The sequence below is a fragment of the Sabethes cyaneus genome, chromosome 1 (assembly GCF_943734655.1).
Source record: "Sabethes cyaneus chromosome 1, idSabCyanKW18_F2, whole genome shotgun sequence".
NCBI classification, from domain to species: domain Eukaryota; kingdom Metazoa; phylum Arthropoda; class Insecta; order Diptera; family Culicidae; genus Sabethes; species Sabethes cyaneus.
The window spans coordinates 17,865,756-17,875,471 of NC_071353.1; the positions used below are offsets into that span (position 1 = coordinate 17,865,756).

The window sequence follows — 9,716 nt, forward strand, 5'->3', positions numbered from 1 at the left end:
AATTCAATTCTAGTTTCTAGTTCTTTTCAACTTTCAATTTCAGAAAGTGCGGAAACTTCAACCTGATCGACCTATTTTTGTGCTAACTAATAACTCCGTTTTTCCAGGTCAAACAATTCTTCTGAAAGGTCGGATTCCCCACCTTTTGTTAATGTCTGGACACGCTAGTGTAAGCGGATAGCCAATGGTTGCATCAATCTCTAAGTTTTCGAACAATTCTATATATATTCCTCGTTGAGAATAGTCAATGTATCAATACATCGCAAAATGTCATCCGAGAAACAGCAGCCACAATTTTCCATGATGGTATCCACCATCAAAGTGTGCCGTTTTTTGGGATATTGGCACGACTCGTATCAATCGAGAAGCACCAGTTGGCGACCCCTAGGGGTAGTAATCTACCTGTTCTGTTGGTACATTCTCCCCAGACATGACAAAAACATTATTCTTCTGAAGGCAGTACTGGAGTGTTTAGCCATGACTGTGTACCTGTTACGCATAGCCCGTCACGCGTTCTACAGTCAAGAGTTACAAAATTGTTGCTTGGCAGTGCAAACAGTACTAAACAAATATGTTGACAGTCCGAATTCCGCGATTCAAACAATCCTGAAACACCTTTAACAATCAGCTGAGCGACTTTTAAAGTGTTACCTTACCGTTGTACTGTCTCAAGCATTGCTCTATGGAATAATTCCTGCCTTAATAACAATTGTTCGGTATATTTCGACCTCCGATGCAATAGAACTACCTCCTACAGTACTGGAAGCAGAGTAAGTAAAACACTCAACTAGTAACTTTAGAACAGCATTCCAATAATCAATGTCAAGTTATTTGTTTTTCGATCATCGTTCTAATTTCTGGCTGTGGCTTCTGGCGATGGTTTTCTCACTAATTCTTCAATACATGTTTCTAACTTACTTACTGGTGAACGAGTGCTTTCTGTGGAATCTTTTACACCACGTATCTAGCCTGTTTAAAATAATAGGAATGGAACTGTCACAATTGGACGAGTGTTTAGACGCGAAAACATTCACAGCTAAACTGGCTGCAATCGTGCAGGAACATGAAATCTGCTATAGGTTACTAATAATGCGCTGTCAAGATTTAATTCCATCGTTGAAAATATGCTCTTTCAGAAGTGCCCGGCTACTGGAACGGGTACTAAGTCCAGTGTTGGCCATACTCTACTGCTTCTGCATCGTGCAAACCTGCTCAATTATGTTCATTGTTACAACGGTAAGGGTTGAGCAATTTGAATCGAACTACACAAACTTTGGGCTTTTTTCAGGTCGATGACTACCTACTGATTGGAATGATGATTTATGTACTGAACTACACAATATTCTTGATCTTTACCTTCTCAATGCTGGGGACAGAATTAATGGAAACGGTAAAATCGTTTTAATTTCTGCTGTACTGTAATAGAAACCTTTTTTGGCACATATTTAATTGCAGAGTTTGTCTATTTCCAACGCTGTTTATAATACGAAGTGGTATGAAAGACCAATTAACCAACAGCGCATGATACTATTTATACAGAAACGATCCCAGAGAGCGTCCACAATCAGTGCAGGCAAATTTTTCTTTATAACAAGAGCTACATTTGCTCGGGTAAGGACAGAAAAAAAATATTACCGTTTTCTTGGAAAACCCGGTCATTTTTAACTATAATTTATTAACAATTTTTTCAATCATGAAAAATCCATTTACAGTGTCCCACTCAAGATTACACATTACGATTTTGTTGAATTCACCCACAGTTTTTAAATCTATCTTTCAGGCGATGCAGTCAGCTTACTCGTGCTTCACCATAATGCAAAGAATTGACGGATAACGATTTCAGAAATAAAATCTCGAAAAACAGTGAATTACAATGTTAATCAAAATAGTCATGTTATAATATCTACTATTTATCTTCTATCTTCTATTTACATCTATATCTACATATAAGAGCTTTGTCCGTAACCAAAACCAAACCCCTGATAGTGCGTCATGTTTTCGCAGCAAGAATCGCAAGCTGAAACTTATACATGTACATCTCACGAACACTCTTTTAACCAGGGCAGAATTTGCTGTGAGTCCGAAAAAGTAGCTGCTGTTATAAACATAACAATATTAGTGATAAAACGATATATAAATGTCAGTGCCATGGATAAAACCACAACGCGGGCTCGAATCAATTATCCTAGATTGCAGTCTAGACAAGCGCCTGTAACGGAATAGCCTTTAACTTTAGAGGTACATTTAGGCGTTTTGGCCATACTTTCCGGTTATCTCCGTTATAGTGACTCTATATTATAACAGCAAAAATGTGTTTTTTCATCAAAATTATAGAAAATGTTATAAAGTACCATCGATTCGCTCTTAATTACGCGAGGTCTGGCACGCGGGCTTCTGCTAGTTATATTATAAGTGAGCAGTTCAATATGTATTCCAGTTATTTCGTATTTCCAGTATGTTATTAATCAGTTGGCGCTCCAACAGGTGCTATAACCCTTTCGGGACGGTACGATTTTTGCAATTTTGCGAAAATTGATTACTATGAAACAACTACAAAGTGTAACTATTCAGCTAACATTGCCCTACTTTGACACATTGTAAGATTCTTGAGCGATTCCAGGTAGAATTTTTGGCAAAAGCTTTCACCTACACAATTGTGTTGGCTGGTACTTAAAGGGATAACCTGGAAGTTCTAGAAAATTTCCATTTCAAAATCCTCCCACGCTTTCGAAAGTTCTTACATTACATTACGATTAGAAAGGTCTACCCCTAGGAAATACTGCAAATATCGCACGGACCGTACAAAACTTGACTACACACATGCTAACACAAACTACAAGCGCCTCAATAACAGTTTGTTCATTGCTCATAATTCGCATTTGCAGAGTTGTTTTAGAGCGAATTCCAAGAAGTTTTGGCGCTTTGTAAACGAACAACGGAAAAAAAATCTGGAATGCCTTCCATTATGACTGACGGCGTTTTAGCAGCGGATTCAGTCACAGATGTTGCCGACTCGTTTCGTATACGCAATTCAGCAGTGTTTTCTCGGATGAGATCGCCAATGCTCAAGATATTGTTGACGCTACACGTAACGTTCCTCACTTAGGTGTTTCCAATTTCCTGTGCAACGTTACTAGCGATGTGATGATTTTTGCTGCAAAACATATGAAATTGACAACTGGATGCGGCCCAGATCCTTCCATAGTCTCGAAACGCTGTCTTAATACTCTTGATTACTATTAGCTAATGTTTTCTATATATCTTTGATGACGGGAGTTTTTCCCGAGTGCTGGAAGTATTCTTTTCTTTTCCCTGTGCACAAAAAGGGGTGCAAAAGGGGTGACATTTCTGCAGTATTCGCCGGTATAAACCACAAGATAGCCATCTTCAAATACTACAAATTGGGTAATCACGACAACTTGCTGACTTGGCTTCGCTCCTACCTCAATGATAGAACTATGTCCGTTAAAATCGGTAACTATGCTTCGTCACCACCTCCGGTGTTCCCCAAGGCAGTCATTTAGGACCGTTCTTATTTCTGTTGTATATGAATGACCGTTGGGGCGAACCAACCAACGGTTGAAAGCCCTATCAAATAGTAAATAGATAAATATATGAATGACCACCGCGCATTCAAATTCACACCGTCTGTATAGTGGTGGAATACGAACGCTATGCATAACGCCAGTAGCAGCTTGCTCATTTAAGCCTCCGTTTTGAACGGTAGAATGAACGCATTTTAAACCTTTTTAACATTTTCGTTCCGATCAAGTTGCCTTTACTGTTTGGACCAGCGAATGACTGCAAAACATTCAAATGACTGGCAGTCACCACGCTAACGAAAAGCAACCGCCCTATCGTATGATTCAACACTACAAAAAAAACAACCACTACAAGGGCATGGAAGAAACTGGTCGGACTCCGTCCAATACAAACGAAGATTTTGCTTGCATCGGACTGACGTCCGGGTGACTAACTATTATTAAGAGCAGCCAATTCGGAGACAAAAAGAGAAACGAAAAAATACGTCATTTAATGCTTGCAACTAGTTTCCAGTTTAGATTCTTCGTCACTAAATGTGTCCAAGTGCTTAGTCATCTCCTTCGGTCGCAAACGTAATATGTATCTGCATGATTACACCGTTCGTGAGACGCAATTAAAACTCAAAACAACTGTAAAGGACTTGGGAGTCATGCTTGACTCGAAACTAACGTTCAAGAATCACATTTTCTTCGTTGTATCCAGAGCTTCCTCGCAACTACGTTTCCTGTTCCGTTTTGCTGAAAGCTCGCTGGTTCGTCCTTTATTGGAGTACTCTGTCATTGTTTGGTCTCCTTTTTACCAAAATGCAATTTGCAACACGCGACACCTGCGCTGGTGTGACCAACGCAATCTACCGAGCTACAAAAATTGGTGCAAGCTCATTAGTTTAGAACGGCTGGAAGGAAGGCGCAAGCTGGCTGAGGTGTGTTTCATTGGCGATCTCCTTAAAAGGAATATCGATTGTCCTGTACTGCTTAGTCGCTTTGAATCTCCCAGCTGATATCATTGTCCGCCGTCCGTCACCAGTGTGCCAAGGTGAACCAGTTCAACTACCACGAACTCATAGCTGTTGATCTTTAAATTACTGTCCAAGTAGCAATGAGTAGCCTCGGTTCCATCAGCCAGCATGTACTTTCTTTTGGACGTATTTATTTTTAACCCTCTGCTTCGCACTTCAATGTGCTTGGCCACCGCCACAGATGTTCTGTCGACTATATCCATGTCATCGGTAAAGCAGATGTATAGCATAGAGTGGTTGAATATTGTGCTCGCTTGTTCATATTTGCTTGGTTTATAACACCCTTTAGCGCTATGCTGAACAGCGTACATGAGACACCACTGAAGCCCTCAGCGAAAATCGAATGAACTCGATAATTCAACCAAAAACTGCACACAGCATTACGTACCCTTCTACGTCGCTCTTATCAGTTTATCGAAGTGGAGCTATCGACTGTTTATGATTCCAAACTTTATGTTTTCGGCAGGACAGTCATACGACAAAGCAAAACGACACTTATTTATTCTATGCCCGACGTTTCGATGTATTTAACATCTTTCTCAAGGAGTTCTACAATGTTCACTATGTTATTTTATGTTGTAGAACTCCTTGAAAAAGATGTTAAATACATCGAAACGTCGGGCATAGAATAAATAAGCGTCGTTTTGCTTTGCCGTATGACTATCCTGCCGAAAACATAAAGTTTCTTATCAGTTTAGTCAGCTCTCCGAAAAAACGTCCAAGATTTTCCATAGCTCTTTACGATCGATGGTATCATACACAGCTATGAAATCAATGAAAAATTGTGCATTGAAACTTCATATTCATGAACTTTTTGAAGGAACTGCCGCAGCGTGAATATTTGGTCCGCGACTGGTCATCCTTCAACGAAGTCGGCTTGATAAATTTCCACAAATCTGTTCACAATTGGTGAGAGTCGACGGAAAGTGATTTAGGAGAGCATTTTGCACGCAGCATTGAGAACGGCCACAGCACAATAGTCCTCCTAATCCAGCTTGTTGTCTTTCGTTTAACACCATCCTTTTAGTTCTCGGGTAGCTGTTCTGTATCCAAAATTGCGACAATCTGTCAGTGCAGACAAGTTACCCCGGGCCATCTTAATCTGCTCTATTCCAATTCCATCGGATTTATTATACTTCAGCTGCTTATCGTTGAAGCTGGCGCCCCTTTCACGTGGGTCGCAACGTAACTTTGAAATAGCCTTCCCTGCCGTTTTGATTCTCTGCCTGGGCCATATTTGCAAGGTGTTCATCACAATTCTGCAAGTTACTGCTACATTCCAGCACAAAACTTCAATCATAAAGCGACAAAAACAATGTTTTACTCATTGCCCAAATTCTAAGACGCACTTCCTTATTTTAATCACATATGCTTTTCCATGTCTATCCCAGAATTCATTCTATAATAGAAACCTCAAAGCTCGATGATAGCTGAATCATTACTGGTAATTTTATAATCTAAAAATTACTGTTTTGACTAGTCACTGAAATTAACTAAAACATTTTTATCAGTTTTGTTCTTGCGATGAAGCCAGCAGGTCGATAATGAACGTTTAATCCATCTGCGTCAGAATAGTAAAATAAAGCAAAGCCTAGGCGCTACATTCCGTTATCGAAACTTGACCTTCTGTTTTTATACATCGGACTTCGCAGCCAGCTGTTAACTGTTGCAGCTGTTGAACATTTAGTGTTCAACGCTCCACAAACTTGATTTATTCCCGTTATGGAGCAAAGATGGTACGAAGACCAACAATAGCAAAGGGCCCAAGTCCAAATTTATAAACAAACCAAGTGAGAGTTCATTTTCCTATGCTAAGCCAGCAAAGTATAGCTCTACTCGGTTTATTTATATGTTTATTTATATGTTGGGCTCTTTTCAATAGTTGGTCTTCATATAATGTTTCTAGATTTGTATTTTGCGGTAAGGGAGATAGAGTAAGTACGTCCGGCGGGGTAAGACGGACCACGTCGATTTCGATCAGGAACTTTTCTTTGTGCGATCGCTTGTCCGTATCACCACCACAGTTCTTGTTCTATGTGTACTGGAAAAAGTATGTAAAATAGTGCGGCTTGGGCGACAAAAGGAAAATAATGCGAATTTTAAACTACCCTAGACGGGTACGGGGTAAAAGCGCCATACTTCGTTGTGCTTACAATTAACTAAAAATCCTTTCTTGAGCCTCTTAGTAGAATCAGAAAATGGAGAATCAAAAGATTAACTTTTTTCGGGTTAAGCACCAATACTTAATTCATTGGATTCTATTCTCACAGTCACATCACACAGTCTTCGGTGTGTATTCTTACAGTCACCCTTTACGTCAGCTTACTTACTTTACTTTACTTTACTTTTTCGGCGACAATCCGCTTATCGAATCAATGCCGAATTCAGGAGCCGTCTCCACATTACTCGGTCTTGGGCTGCCACTCTCCAGTCGCCCCAAACACCCGCTGTTCTAGCATCCTCGTCAACAGCGCTCATCCAACGGGTACGGGGTCTGCCTCGAAGTCGTCGGCCTCTGTCGGGTTCTCTGCTAAATATTGTTTTCGCTGGTCTCTTATCCGGCATCCTTGCTACGTGACCAGCACACTGTAGCCTGCCGTATTTTAGTCGCTTCACAATATCCGCATCTTTGTACACTTGGTATATTTCATGATTCATGCGCCTGCGCCACACTCCTTCGTCTAATATGCCGCCAAGAATTGATCGCAGGATCTTACGCTCGAAAACGCCAAGAGCTCGACGGTCGCTCTCTTTCAATGTCCACGCTTCGTGGCCGTAGAGTACCACCGGGAGAATTAGCGGGTTGTATGACATTTGCCCGAAAACCATTCCCCAGAATTTTTTTGCCAGAATGCAATTTGCACGAAAACCATTCCCCAGAAAGTACCATTTCCCAGAAAAAAATTTCCCAGAATGTACCATTCCCCAGAAATATTTTTCCCAGAATGTACCATTCGCCAGAAAACCATTTCCCAGAATAGATTATTCTCCAAAAAATTTAATAAATGGAACCATTTTTCGCATTTTGGTGAAAACCATCTTGCGGAATATATCAACCTGCAGAAGAGTCGTACGATTTTTCCCCGAAAACGATTTTCCATTTTCCAGAATACACTATTTTCCTAAAAAACCTCTACCTCTACGATTCCGCAATCGGTAATTGGGGTACAGGATAATTACGAAGTTAGTGTAAAGATCCTACTGTCTATATAGCAGCGTTACGCGTAGTACAACTCTCCCGAATAGACTGTTTCATCTCTTTGCCCCGTTTTCCCGATATTTTCTTTCCCGAAATTATATTTTTCCTAAAAACTTTTCTCGAATAATATCACACATTAATAAGAATATATTCTTAAGGTTAACATTGACCGTCATAAAAACAATTAAAAGTTAATCTTTTGCGTTTAAGAGGAATATGGGATAACGAAGGAAACAAAAAAGCATTTGTCAAGATCTGCTGCTTATGGTATTTGGTTTATTATGGTATTTATTTGCATTGGTTAGCGGGACATTGGATTTTACGTGGCCATACACAAAAGCAAATATATAACTTGCACTACAAATCCTTTTTGCTTTCCTTTTAATGCTAATAAGTCATGCTCATTACAAGGTGTGACTTATTTACCGTCTTAGTAGCAAGTGTTTCCTAGATGATTCAGGGCGAGACGGCCGTAGGCCGCGAGTGTTCGCCGGCAACCCGCCGTCGGAAGCGCCGGCCACTGCGGGGGGGCAGCCCCCCCGCAGAGATCACCTCAATTTAGGTGCAAGCATTTTCCTAGGTTTACTGACTAGTAGGGGCTATCCCTTAGTTGAGTCCGAACGAGCGATAGCGAGTAAGGACAGCATATACTCAATGAGTAGGCCGAACATGCTGTCGCAGTTTCCGAACAGTAATAGTTAAACCCAAGTTACTACAAGCTGATTTTAGGGAAACTGTTAATAGGAAATTATTCGAAAACTAGACAGCAAGAAACATTTTTGTTTCAAGTATTTATCATACACTTGATCCATGTATCCAGCTTTTTACGAGCCATAATGGCGGACATGTTCGTAATATTTAAACGGCGTTTTTGACAGTTCAGTAATATATCACACGTCTTGTTTCCGCATGTTCACGGTAAAACTAAAGGAACTTGCGGAAACAATGTACTCTTCTTCGGAAGTTTCCTTCTTACTCCATATCACGTATGGAACCTAAATCCCAAAACAATCATTGGCTTTATAAACCATGTAGTACCAAATTGGGGCACAGGATTACAACTATCCCGCTCAACTCCATCAATGGGTATGAGCGGTACGTAAACTGTGTACAGCAATCGGGACCTGCCATAAAAGACGATCATTAGGACTGTCGCAGTGGCCTTTTAACCCAATGCCCTTCTGACATACAAAAAAAGAGTCAAGAATCAATAAAACGCTTCATTGTTTCAAATTTCTGGTAAGTTCATGCAAATACATGTATTTTGGGGTATGGTTCATTCTGGTGAAGTTTCCTGGGAGACAAAGTATAATTTTCTGGGAAATGGTCCATTCTGGGGAATGGTTTTCTGGGAAATGGTTCATTCTGGGGAATGGTTTTCTGGGAAATGGTTCATTCTGGGGAATGGTTTTCTGGGAACTGGTTTATTCTGGCAAAAAATTTCTGGCAAATAATTTTCTGGCAAGTGGTTTTCGGGCAAATGTCATACAATCGAATTAGCGTCTTATAGAGCGCGAGTTTTGTACGGAGTTGCAAGCTACGGGACCTCAGCTGGCTACGTAATCCGTAGAAGGCCCTGTTGGCAGCCGCTATCCACCACTTCAAAAGTATCTCCATCTATCACCACCGCAGTTCCAACACCCGAAGGGCTACCACGCTCTCTACCAGCCACCATATACTTTGTTTTGGTAGAATTTATGATAAGTCCTATCCTCGCAGCTTCCTCCTTAAGATGCGTGTACGCTTCTTCCACAGCTCTACGGTTAACATCGATGATATCGATGTCGTCGTGACTCTCAGAATGACAAATTGTGCTCTAATCTAAAAAATTTAGGTGAGGTGACCGCGAGAATAGGGTTATTATTATTTTGACAAATACGTATTTCGCTTACGACTTGCCTGCAGACACTGCTTCAAAATCTCTCAACGAGTACAATTTGATCTAAAATAAATCAT

General features: G+C 40.6%; 1 pseudogene; it reads left to right on the plus strand.

The window, feature by feature from the left end:
* The first annotated feature begins 267 nt into the window (after nt 1–267).
* On the plus strand, nt 268–1,834 carry LOC128745445 (putative odorant receptor 71a; annotated as a pseudogene).
* The last annotated feature ends 7,882 nt before the right edge of the window (nt 1,835–9,716 follow it).